The sequence below is a fragment of the Balaenoptera physalus genome (genome assembly GCF_965194825.1).
Source record: "Balaenoptera physalus genome assembly, chromosome: 13".
In the NCBI taxonomy this organism is placed as follows: Eukaryota; Metazoa; Chordata; class Mammalia; order Artiodactyla; family Balaenopteridae; genus Balaenoptera; species Balaenoptera physalus.
Window position 1 is genome coordinate 46,204,279 of NC_138892.1, and position 13,192 is coordinate 46,217,470.

General features: G+C 39.8%; 2 long non-coding RNA genes across 2 annotated transcripts in view; one reads left to right on the forward strand and one right to left on the reverse strand.

Annotated features, from left to right (window-relative positions):
- Nucleotides 1-12,034, reverse strand: part of LOC309640426 — a 176,439-nt gene extending 164,405 nt beyond the window's left edge. The window contains exon 1 of the long non-coding RNA XR_014252207.1: nt 4,463-12,034. This is a non-coding gene — a long non-coding RNA (uncharacterized lncRNA). The remainder of the gene's footprint in view (nt 1-4,462) is intronic.
- Nucleotides 1-13,192, forward strand: part of LOC309640468 — a 163,571-nt gene that overhangs the window by 32,990 nt on the left and 117,389 nt on the right. The window lies entirely within an intron of this gene.

Here is a 13,192-nt window from a genome sequence, read left to right on the forward strand (position 1 = left end):
ATAAGTTCATATAAATAGCTAAACTGCATAATATTCTGAAGCAAGTGAATAAAGCAGAGACTAATTATTGCCACTAAAAAAAGGTTAGGTGTGGGGTGCAGAGTTTGAGAGCTTCCCACTGACAGCCTAAACTAGCATACCATTGTAGAGCCAGCACACAAATCTAATGCACCTGATTTCAAGAACATCAGAACATCGAGTAGTACCACCAATATGGATTTTTCTTCACACATTAAAATCTTTCCAAACAAAAACTTATGTTTACCACTCTGTCCAGAGCTTTTACTTTTCTCCTTTAAACAGCTGGTGATCGAAGGATGAAATTCAATAATGCAAAAGTCCTTCAGGTTCTCCTGAAGAAATCTACAGCCTAGATCCAAATAACTCCTTATTATGTACAAGCAACGTAAAAAATCCACCCTTATTGAAGACAAGAGAAAGATTATGGAAAAGTTTTCCCAGTCTCACGTTTCATTTGTACTTGTTGAGTGACTTCCTAGATGGACAAACTGGCTTCCCAGCTTCTGGTCAGTTCCCCATAGCTCTCCATCATGCCTGTCACTGTTAAAGAAGATTATTCCTCCTTAAGCTCAAATATAAGCATATCTCTTGCCTGCCCCAAACCTCTGATGATGCCTATTTCCTACAGAATAAAGCTCAAATTCTCCAGCCTGGCCCTTCAGACCCTCTCCAATTTGGCAATTTCCTACCTCTTCAAACATGTGTCCAGGACACCCACTCCCATACTTACACTCAGTTCCCTAAATGGACTCTTGAGCTACATACAACTAGGCCAGCATTTCTCAAACCCTGTGCTCCAATGGGCTTCCCAGAAGCAGTTCAGGAATAACACCCTGGCCTTGGCCCAGGCAGTTTCCTCTGCCTGAAATGCCCTCTTTGTCCACATCTCTAAAGTTCCAGTCTTCTGGGAAGGGCCACATCAAAGTCCATCTCTGCCAAGAAAACAAGTGATTGTCTCTTTCCCCAACTCTTCCAGAGATTATGGAAGCTCTCCTTTGTCACTTTATAAATAAACATCAATACCATATGCTATGGTTTGCAAAAAAACTTTTGCAAATATTACCTCTAAATTTTTACAGAAGCCCTGTGATTTCAGTACTATTTTCTTGGGGAAAGAGGAAGAGATCTTCAGACTCTCAGACAAGTTATTTCTATCTGAATCTCATTTTCATCTGTAAAATAGGAAGGATAATAACATAATTAAGGAATCATTGAGAATATTGTTATGATTCTTAAAACAAGGTACTTATTCCCAAGGACCTTACACAGTTCTCACACAGGGAACACAAACTGATGAACTATAAACAAAATTTGACTGGCATATATTGAGTTTGGCCTGAGTGGTACTTTTTTAGTTGAGCCAACATTTAAAGATTAGGAGTTCACATAAAATCCAGATCAGCTATCCAGCTTATATTACTCTCCTAAAAAGAAGAAAAGGAGGAGGAGGAGGAGGAGGATGAAGAGGAGGAGACTGAACAGTAACGCCCTGGAGTTGAGAAGCTGCTATCTCCTTTGAGGAAGGAATTCATCTCATCTCCAGTGTGCCATAGTCCCCACCAGTCCCTTTTGTCTCCTTGACACTGAAGCCAAGCATTTATCATCATACACTGTTGTTTTTCTCATAGGAGAGAAATATATCTCGAGGATAATCCAAGAGTAACTCATGTTTCAGGAAAACCATGAAACAGCACAAACTCTGTGGAAGTAAAAACTATTTGTAAACATTTGCTAGTCAAACAAGTGAATCCGTCTTACACCTGGTGCTATGGTCTGAATGTCCATGTCCCCACCAAAATTCATCTGTTGAAATCCTAGCCCACAAGGGGGATAATATTAGGAGTTGGGACTTTGGGGAGGTGGTTAGCTCATGAGGGTGTATCTCTCATGAATGGGAGTAGTGCCCCAGAGAGCTTGCTTGCTCCTTGAGCCATGTGAGGTTGCAGTGAGAATATGGCTGTCAATGAGAAGCTGGCTCTCATCAGACACCGAATTTGCTGGTTCCCTGATCTTGGACTTCCCAGCCTTCAGAACCATGAGAAAGAAATGTTTGTTGTTTATAAGCCACCTAGTCTATGGTATTTTGTCATTGCATCTCAAACAGACTAAGACACCTGGGCTGCTTCACTCATTTACATCACCATCCTGGTCTCTGGAGTCCTTTGGATTTGCAACCCCAGATCTAGACTGTGAACTCCATGGTGAGAGAGAGAAAGAGAGAACCAACATTTTGTTGTTGTTGTCTTTACTTACTGCCATATCTTCCATGCATAGAACAATGCCTGGCACAAAGTAGATCCTCAATAAGTGTTTGTTGAATAAACACAATCAAACAGTAAAAGAGATGGCTATTTAAAAATGATAACTGTGGGCTTCCCTGGTGGCGCAGTGGTGGAGAATCTGCCTGCCAATGCAGGGGACACGGGTTCAAGCCCTGGTCTGGGAAGATCCCACATGCCGCGGAGCAACTAGGCCCGTGAGCCACAATTACTGAGCCTGCGCGTCTGGACCCTGTGCTCCGCAACGAGAGAGGCCACGATAATGAGAGGCCCGCGCAACCACGATGAAGAGTGGCCCCCACTTGCCACAACTAGAGAAAGCCCTCGCACAGAAACAAAGACCCAACACAGCCATAAATAAATAAAATTAAAAAAAAAAAGGGAACTGGCATCAAGTTTTAAAAAAATAAAAATAAAAATGATAACTGCAATTACGCAGTGACAAGTACTACAAAAGAAGCATATACTAGATACAATGGAAACACAGTGGACTTTGCCTCTTCATCCAGCATAACATATAATAAAAGTGAGCAAATAGGAGTCTGTGTCTCCTTGCCCACTCTCCACACCACTCCCCACCCTAAATGTTAGCGTCCATAGCAGGGTCGGAAACATCTTCTGCAAAGGGCCAGACAGTAAATATTTTAGGCTTTTCGAACCATGCTGCCTCTATCACAACTATTCTAACCTGCTGCTGGAGCACAAAAGCAGCCATAGCCAATACAGAAAAAAATGACTATGGCTGTGTCCCAATAAAACTTTATTTATAGGCAGTGAGCTAAATTTGGCCCACGGGACAGAAATTATTTTTATCATCTTTGTTGTTTGTTGAACTGAAGTATTCGGACTCTGATCTCTGCTGATACATATTTTTTATTTACTTGAAGCAATGTAAGTGCTTCAAGTGCTTCAATGTAAGTGTATTGTCAGGTGGTCTGACAATAATCACCTCCAGAAAAATGCTGCTGCAGAAATAGTAACAGCATTTTTTCTGTGTGGCTTCCTAATGGAAATAAAAATATTTGGACTTTCACAATTAAAGTCCTGACCTCAATACAAATGCTTGGTCTTGAAAAGATCCAAGGGAGTATCAACTTAGAAACCTAACTACTTGTGCTGGTGTAAAGAAAATTGGCCTTATTACCTTATTTTCTCTGATGAGAACTCGAGGAATGGTATTCACTGAGATTATATTGGTTCCCTAAATTATAGTTTAGGGCTTCCCTGGTGGCGCAGTGGTTGAGAATCTGCCTGCCAATGCAGGGAACACGGGTTCGAGCCCTGGTCTGGGAAGATCCCACATGCCGCGGAGCAACTGGGCCCGTGAGCCACAACTACTGAGCCTGCGCGTCTGGAGCCTGTGCTCCGCAACAAGAGAGGCCGCGACAGTGAGAGGCCTGCGCACCGCGATGAAGAGTGGCCCCCGCTTGCCGCAACTAGAGAAAGCCCTCACGCAGAAACGAAGACCCAACATAGCATAAATAAATAAATAAATAAATAAAAATAAATTTTAAAAAGCCCCCCCCAAAAAAATTATAGTTTAGATACCTGGGCTAGAAAAAAAAGGATACCGTATTATACACCTGCGACATTCTCTTATTGAGAAAAAAAAGCAGTTCTTCAGATGAAAGGAAACATCTCCATGTTGAAATTAACAACCTCTTTAGTCCTGATTGTCCCCAGTGGAGCTGGAAAATAACTATTCTAGAATAGAAAATTAAGGAAAGTACAGAGAAAGGAGACAGAGAACATGGAGAGATAGAGTAAATAATGAGGAAGAGAATAGACTAGGAAGGGGGGAAATAGTAAGGAAAAAAAAGAGACCAACGAGCCTGCCATGGGAAGTGGCAGGTTGTCAGGGATTCCTTGGAGGTCACGTAAATATGCCAAGGTCACGGACAACCAAAGTTCACAGTTTTGTTTTGTTTTGTTTGATCTGGTACATAGTACTTTACAGAAGTTAAAGTAATTGGCTTATCTCAATTCTACGTGTTGGCTTGCAAATTGTTCCCCTTCCCCACTCCCACCCCAAATTCCAGCCCCCACACACACGGAGGGCAAGGAGAGACCGAGGAAAGAGGCAGGCTACACCGGATTGGTAAGTGGCAGGTTTTATAAGCAAGAGAACTTACTTATGAGGTTTAATAAAGAAGGGAACTTACGAGGCTTGTCTTGGGCAGAGGCAAGATGAGTAGAGCGCCACACCCGGCCACCAGAATCTTAAAAGTTCATATAGGGCTTCAGTCCTATATTCAGTTCAGATGGTCTCAACACCACCTGACTCTCTCAAGGCTGCATCCTTGAAACAGCCCCGGCTGTGGAATGGTGGGCGGAATGTAAATTCCAAGGAGAGGGGGATGGGGAGGAGCCTCCAATTGCCCGGGGCCAGATCACGGGTCAGACTGCAGTCACCACCTCTGGATGACCTTCTCCAATATCATGAAACAAACGTCTATTTTAAAACTCAGGTCAAATATAATTGCTTCAGTGTTACCTTGGTGCGTTTGCTTCCCTGGAATCTGCACTGGTATACATTGCACTTCCACCGTCTGAAATCTCTGTTGTGAGAAGAATCATGCTGCATTTGCCAGTGAAAAAAATACAGGGGCTGTAAAATAGGTCAGAAATGACTAAAACTGCATTGACTGCCTTTAACGTGACTTGTTGATTTCAAGGAGGACTGAGAAGTTGGTTCTTACAAGCGTGAAAGGAATGTAAGGAATTCTAGAGAAACTTAATTCCCTTGATCCACACTCTGAAACCACTGCTGAAACTAAAATGGTGAGATTCACATGTGTTTTCTTTTTCCTATAATTTTCCCTCCCTGTTACAAGATGGCCACCAGGTCTTTGTGTTTTCTTCTCAGGGGAGTTCACATTGTAAGGCCCAAGCAGAAGTTGCCTAAAGATTATGCATCTTTCTGGATTTTTTTTCCCCTAAAAGTCTAAACTCATTTAGGGAGTTAGGCTAGGTCTGCAGGGGAAGGAAGGAAGGAAATAAGGTGAATGCTTGAAGGGAGAGCTTCTCCCAAGACTAGGAAAGGAACTGAGAGCTGTGGATTCTACAACAAAAAAGCTTCCGCAAAATGAGGAGATGGCAGGACCCCTAAAAGGAATGATGGCTTGGTGTATGCAGGGAGACTGGACAGTAGGTACCCAGCCTCACAAAGACCCAGGCTCCAGCTTGTCACAAAAGACACTGTGTGGTATCACTTATATATATAAACTCTAAAAAAAAAAAAGATTGAACTCAGAGAAAGAGAGAACAGAATGGTGGTTGCCAGGGGCTGGGAGTGGGGGAAATGGGGAGATGTTGATCAGAGGGTACAAACTTCCAGTTACAAGATGAGTGAGTTCTGAAAATCTAACAGACAGCATGGTGACTATAGTTAATAAGGCTGCAATGTATACTTGAAAGTTGCTAAGACAGCAGATCTTAAAAGCTCTCATCACAAGAAAAAAAAAATTGTAACTATATGTAGTGATGGACATCAACTAGAATTATTGTGGTGATCATTTCACAATGTATACAAAATATTGACTCATGATGTACACTGAAACTAATATAATGTTATCAATATATATCAATTATATCTTATTTTAAAAAAATATTGGAATGTATACCTGAAATTTACTGAGTGTGGATCTTAAGGCTTCTTACCACCAAAAAAAAAAAAAAAAAAAGTAACTATGTGAGGTGATGGCTGTGTGAATTTATTTGATATGATAATAATTTTACTATATACATATATATAAAATCATATTGTACATTTTAAATATATACAATTTTATTTGTCAATTATATTCAGTAAATCTGGTTGGGGGCGGCGGGGGGAAGCAGGAGAGCTTCTCCCTCTCAAGGTGAGAGGTGATCTTGGGCAGAGATCTATTTGAACCAAAGACATGAGACTCATCCCCAAACATTCTCACCATAGGATTCACCTCCCACCCATTCCAGCCTCACCAGCACCTTTGCCCAATCTGGAGACAGAGAAAACTCCAGTAACTAGTGAGCCATTATTTCCATCCAACATAATGAGATACAGTCTCAGATCAGATTAAATTTGATTTAGAGAAGAAAAAGAAATTTCTTACACCTAAATTTTAGGATAGAATAAAATTCATTGCTGTTGTAGCACTTTTTAATGAGTCACTTTAATTTTGTACAGTTCAGTCACATCTCACATTAAATGCAAAGGAGTCTCATTCTTATTCTCAGCCTCCTCCGCTCCTGGCTCATGAGCTACAATGTGTCAGACGCTGTTCTCAACACTTTACTGCAACTCAATAAGGGAGATACCATGATTGCCCCCATATCACAGATGAGGAAACTGAGGCACAGAGAGGTTGGATAAGGTACAGAGGTCCCACAGCTTGTGAGCAAGAGAACTGGGACTCAAAGGCAGACAGTCTGACTACAGAGGCCATGGTTTCCACCAGTCGGGTACTATTCGGGCCCTTCAGGCTGGGTGCCCCCACCACACCTCAGTTTAAATCATGCAGAACAAGAAGTTCCATGTGCCCTCAGAGTCCTGGTAGCCATATGATAGCAGATGTGAAGACTTTGAACATTAAACTAAGCTTCAATGAATAGCCGTTGAACTAAATGTTTTCCTTGACAATCTCCAAAAGCAGAAACAAAGCCGTTTTCAACAATAGTGCCAATTCTAGTGTCTAGGGTCCTGAAGTCCAACCAATTCCTTTTTTTAGATTTCCAGAGAAACAGAGAAAGCCTTATCAGCACACCTCTCCTCGAAGCCCCATGTGCCTTCACAGGAGGGAAATGCCATTCCCTCCCAGTGTATGTGGGTGTGGCTCCAGCAAGAAGTAAACTGGGCCAGGAGACTGTCGTGTGATAGGAAATGGAAGGGGGAAGTGTGTTCCCTACTTTGTCTCTGAAGTGTCACCCTTCCTCCACTCTAGACCCAAGAGGAAGACCACAGCTTGCCTGATACTTGGGGGAAGCCTGTTCAGGGGGGTGTATAAAAAAGAGCAAAGATCTGATTAAAACCCCACAGCATATTCTCAGTCTAATCTCTTTTTTTTCTTTCCAACACGATTTTAGCAATTATGTTTATCATTTAAATGCCCCCTCTTGCTCATAACTTGGATGATTCTCACATGGCCTGTAGACTGTTTACTCTAATTGTGCTCTTATTAATATTCCCATTTTAAATGACTTAAAAATAAGACTTTGACCTTCCAAAGTGAGTGCCTGATTACTGCCCTTCCTCCAGGAGAAATTAACTTTGGAAATATCTGCCAAGTATGTCCAGGGTGATACAACCGTTTATTTTTCTTCCTATTTGTTTCTTTAAAATAGAGTCTCCTATTTCCTATCTGAAAGAGACATGGGGGTAAAGGATCCCTCGGGCCCCAGAGAAAATATCACAAGATACTAGTGACCAATGGAAAAGGCTTTCATAGGAGAATGCTAAAGTGATGAATCTTTCTCACAAACTCACTGACCTAATGCTTTTGGTTTTAGGAAATAGACCAAATAATGAATGTGAAGTATTTTTCATAATACATGCCAGCAGTTAAAAATGGTTCAGCCATTAAACTGAACCATTTAAGTTCAATTATTCCATGTAAAGTAAAGCTATCATTTGATTATTTCAGGGGGGAAGAAATAAGATTATGCATCCCTACAAAAAAAACAAAAAACAAAACAACAACAACAAAAAAAAACACCTCCTCAGGAATGTGGAACATAAAGAAATAGGATAAGGAGGATTATTTTTCCTAAACAAAATTGAACATTAAGAAATATGAGTTAAACACCATTTTAAATGAATTAAAACAATCAAAGATCAAAAGAGCTATTTGTAAAGACTTGGAAAACCTAACCCAACATATCCCCTGTGCCTTTATAAATGTGTTTGATAAGTGGTAAGTGTCAGTGCCAAATAATAATTCTATACATTTTATTGATAATTGTCTTCAGCCTGACATATGGAAGGAAACATAATAGTTGCAGGGAATTGCAGCAATATATTTAGTTCCCTTAAACCTCTGCTTCAATCACCTTTCATAAAGTAAAAGAAATGAAAGGAACTTTGTAGGATATACAAAGGAAACTAAACTTATTGATATATGCCAGGAGACCCAAACCAATTCCTTTCATCCAGACACATAATTCTTACTGCAGACTGGGCTCTATGTTTTGGATGAGCAGTCATTCCCTCCCGTTAGGGAAGAATGACTACCTCTGATTATGTATTACTATCATTAAAACTAAGGAAATGTGCCCACCCACCCCTTGCATAAGAAAGGGAAGAAAAGTAAAAAATCATCGTCATCAGCTTCCAAGCACTGACTTTTTATACCTTTTATAGGGATCCATGAATCTTCCAAAATTAATGACAATGGATAAGCTTCCTCTAAGATTTTTCAGGATGCTGCTGGCACATTTCTGCCGGTAAAGCGATTTACTTTGCCCTCAGAGGAGGAAAAAGAAAAGGGAGGACTTAGAAAAATAAACTAGCTTGAACATAAAATTATAAAGCTGAAGAAATAACATATGAAAGAAACATCCCACCTATTTTCAATTTTAATCATCTCAAAACCTAAAGGAGAATTAAACTTCTTTATTTCCCCAACTGAGGCCATTTTTGCTAAAATTGCAAAACCAGTTATTTTGCAAAAGAAAAGGAACAAATAATAAAGATTTTGTGCTGTCCAGAGTAAACACTATGGATTAAAGAAGAAGGAGGAAAGATAAAAATGACGCTCACTTGAAAAGAAGTAATTTCAATTCACATATTTTCTACTATGTACTTTAATAATAATTAATCAACATCCAAATTACAAATTTTTCTAACAAAATAATTTCTGAATCCATAGCTGATGTCAGGAGACTATAAATAATCAACAATATTTTGAAAGTTAAACATCCTTAAGATATTTGCTGGTAATTATTCACAATTAAGCAAAGAAATGATCTTTCTACCTGTTATGAATTGAATACTGATGAAACAGTAAAATTCATTCAATTATTCCTTCACTCAAAAAATATTTATTGAAGGTTTACTATGTGCCAAGCATTCTTCTAGACACTGAAGGTACAACAGTGAACAAGAGGGGGGAAAAAATCTCAGCTAGTAGGGTATAAGAAAAGAGCTTTCATTCCAGTAAAGACTGGAAATAAAATAAAAATAAATATATGTATGTTTGATGGTGATAAGTACTATGGAGAAATAAAGCAGGAAAGGATGATGAGAGAGTATTGGGGGTGGCAAGATTTGGAGAGAGGTTGGGGGGTAGAAAATTAAATAATTAAGGCTTCCCTGAGAAGGTAGAATTTGTGCAAAGACCTGAAGGAAGTAAGAGTGCAATTCATGTTGATATCTGGAGCAAAAGCATTTCGGTCAGAGGGAAGAGCAAGTGCAAAGGCCCTGAGGCAGGAGTGCAGTTGATTTTCAAGAATCATCAAGAAGTGAGGTTACTGAAGGAAGCTTCAAAGTAGGGGTGGTGGTGACAGGAAGTAGCTGTTTGAAACCAAGCTTATGGAGAGGTTAAAGTTATCGACAACAACAAAGTTGGGATGTGACTTTGAGAAGAGAGAGCTGCAGGAGGGTGAGGACAAGGTACTGAGGAAGGGGAGGCAAAGGAAAGAAGTCGGTGTATTGGAGGATTCATCTGGGCTCCAAAATTGCTAAGAATGACATCAAGATGAGTGTAAGAGTGCCAGTGAACTAAAAGGTAAAATCTTCCAGAAACTCAAATGAAAAGGTTTTTGGTTTCTGCAAAATATTTATTTCACACCTTAACTGAAATCATAGTAAGTAGCATTTAAATTTTACTGTAAAACATTTCATAGGGATCTTAGAAGTACAGTAGAACTCTCTTAAGCCACCTCTACAGAACTAACTTACCAGATTACCCGATGCTCCCTCATCTCCCTATAAATCTTTTTCTGTTGAAGCCCAGAGCAGAGACCGCTGTCCAGTCTGCTTACTCAGTTCTCCTCCTATCAGTTGAGTTGGGTGCTTGCCAAGACTCAGTTGTTTGTTCCCAACCCTGTTTATGCTCCTTAAACTTGTTTTTGTAATTGCATAATTGCGTGATTTAATGACATATCATGTCAGGCAGTGATATGTGATCACGAAAAGAGTCGTGGCTTCTTCAAAAAACATAATGAACGCTAGAGAAAGAGTTTATAAAGGTAAGTCACTAAAACATATATTATCAGATTAGATGTGAGTGAGACAATCGTAAAATACTTTTAAAGAATCATAAAAACGTAGAGGGTGTCAGCCCTCAGGTGGCTGTGACCATGTCTTCAGGTTATTGCTCCACTTGGAAAAGTCGAACCAGAACTCACAATGAATCACAGGTGTGGCTGGAGCAAGAAAGAAGATGCAGAACTCCAACGAGGGCACCCGTGCTCAAAATGCAGACGGGGGTCTACACGAAAATATCGATGAATGAGTATAAGTTTATATGTTCTTGAGATAAGTAAAATCTTTAAGGTGCCTTTTCAAAATAATGCCGTGCTTTAACCAACTTCTTCAATTAACCATTTTAACTACCGCCCTGATTTCATTAGACTAAAGGGCTTCGGATGTTATTTTAAACTAGACCAGAATTTAGACAAGCAAACCATAGAGATCAAATGATTCATTCCTTAAGTAAGTCCTTTATACACATAGGGAAAAAAATTACCTGGTCGAACTGGGCAGTGACTTTGATTTTTCACTGTTATTTTTGTAGTCTTATTACTGGAATGGGAACAATGTTACAGAAGTATCGAGGCCACCCTCTTGCTTTTAAGGCAGGCTGCCCCTGAATTCCTAAATAAATGAGCATCTCTGCCTTGAAGTTTCCCTTTGATTCCTTTTATATCTGAATAAGAGTTGTGATGTAATAAATTATGTTATAACTTTACATTCATCATTCACTAGTGTAGGCTGCACGCATGTGGTTATGAAGCAGCAAGATAAATAATTAAACTGATCTGCTCTAGTTCAAAAGGATATATAACAGTGTGACAGAGGGAAAAAAACGGCGGTTATGCTGCTGTACAATTTGACCCAGTATTTCTGCCCAAATCCAGAACATTAGATGAAATCACCACGACCAGGCAATCCACCAAACAGAGAGAGCCTCTGCCAAGGACTCTAAAAACAGGGCAACCGTTGCTAGGTTGGTCAGGAACAGATGGGCCGTATCAGCATGGTGGAAGGGGAAAGCAGTCGCATATATATATACACACACATATACATACATATATGTATATATGTTATTTTAAAAATATTATTAAATATATTAAATTTAATATATTAATTAAATATATTAAATTTAAATATAATATTTAATATATTATTAAATATATTAAATGTGTTTTTAATATATATTATTTTTTAAATATCTTACCATTCTATTTGTAATTTATCTCAATAAAGCTGGAAAATAAACAATATACTCTCTCAGAAGTTCCTGCTTTTTACTGTGGGAATTACTTGGATGCAATGAGAATATGGTTCAATGAGAATTTAGAGGAACGTTAGCTAAATTTGAACTATATTTTTCCTTTCCTACTCACACACATAAAAAAAAAAAGCAGGAAAAAGTCATTTTTCAAGGATGCAATTATAGTTAGTTTTGCCACAAGAACAGCCTCTTCAGGAACTCTTAGTAGTGAAGCTGGTGAGTAGCAAAAACTAAAGGTAAGTCCCATAACGTTAACTAGTTAGGGTGTCAATGCCAAGGGCATGATCTTTGAAAGCAATCTCTTTTGAAGGCAAAGATGGATGGACTCTGTGGTTTTTTTTTTGTTTTTTTTTTTAATTTATTTATTTATGGCTGTGTTGGGTCTTCGTTTCTGTGCGAGAGCCTTCTCTAGTTGCGGCAAGTGGGGGCCACTCCTCATCACGGTGCGCAGGGCTCCCATTATCGCGGCCTCTCTTGTTGCGGAGCACAGGCTCCAGACGCACAGGCTCAGCAATTGTGGCTCACGGGCCTAGTTGCTCCGCGGCATGTGGGATCTTCCCAGACCAGGGCTCGAAACTGCGTCTCCTGCATTGGCAGGCAGATTCTCAACCACTGCGCCACCAGGGAAGCCCGACTCTGTGTTTTAAGAAGCAGAAGGAAACTGAAAATTTGCTCCACATCATAAGAAATGTCCTGTTCAAAGGAAGTAGCCCTCTGATGTGGAACAAGAACATCATGAGATACACAGAAAAGGATCCCGAAATTTGGATGGTACAGGAGAGAAAACTGGAGCCAAAACTGTTCCTCTCAGCTATATTTAGCTGAGGTTTGTCCTCATTCCTTAGTGAGGATGAACTGAAATTCTAGTCTCGTTATCATCATTTAGTTTGTCATATATGTTTATACTTTGCTTATATGAATGGCAGAAAGGCACGCAACTTCTAGATTGTCTCCTACCTGAAAGATAAGCTCTTTCTCCTGTACTAGTGCTCCCCACGCTTCCTCCCAAGAATTGGAACTTAGATATGCCCATGAACCAGCTTCAGCCAGGCAGACAAAGACAATGCTCTAGGGAATGGCAGAGCAAAAAGAGAGAAGAAACCTGGATTCCACAGTCACTGCATGGAGAAGACCTGACCCATTAACTGGCGTGAGACATAAATAACTTCTTTTAAGCCACTGTATTTGGGGGTCTTCGACACAGCAGCTCAGCCATTAGTGAAAATTTACAAAGGCCGTGAACTGGAGTAGCCACGTGTACATCCAAAGCTGAGAAAGCTGGTCCTCAAAAAACACCAAAAGGAAGCAAAGATAAGAAAACCTTGTGCCTTAGAGAAATGAAGAGACTAAATGCTATTGCTGTCTTTTCAGTCACTAGTACCATTCTTTCTTAATATTCTTCCATTTCACGGATGTCCTTTCAATAAATGTCCATTTTTGCTTGAGCTAGTTTGAGTT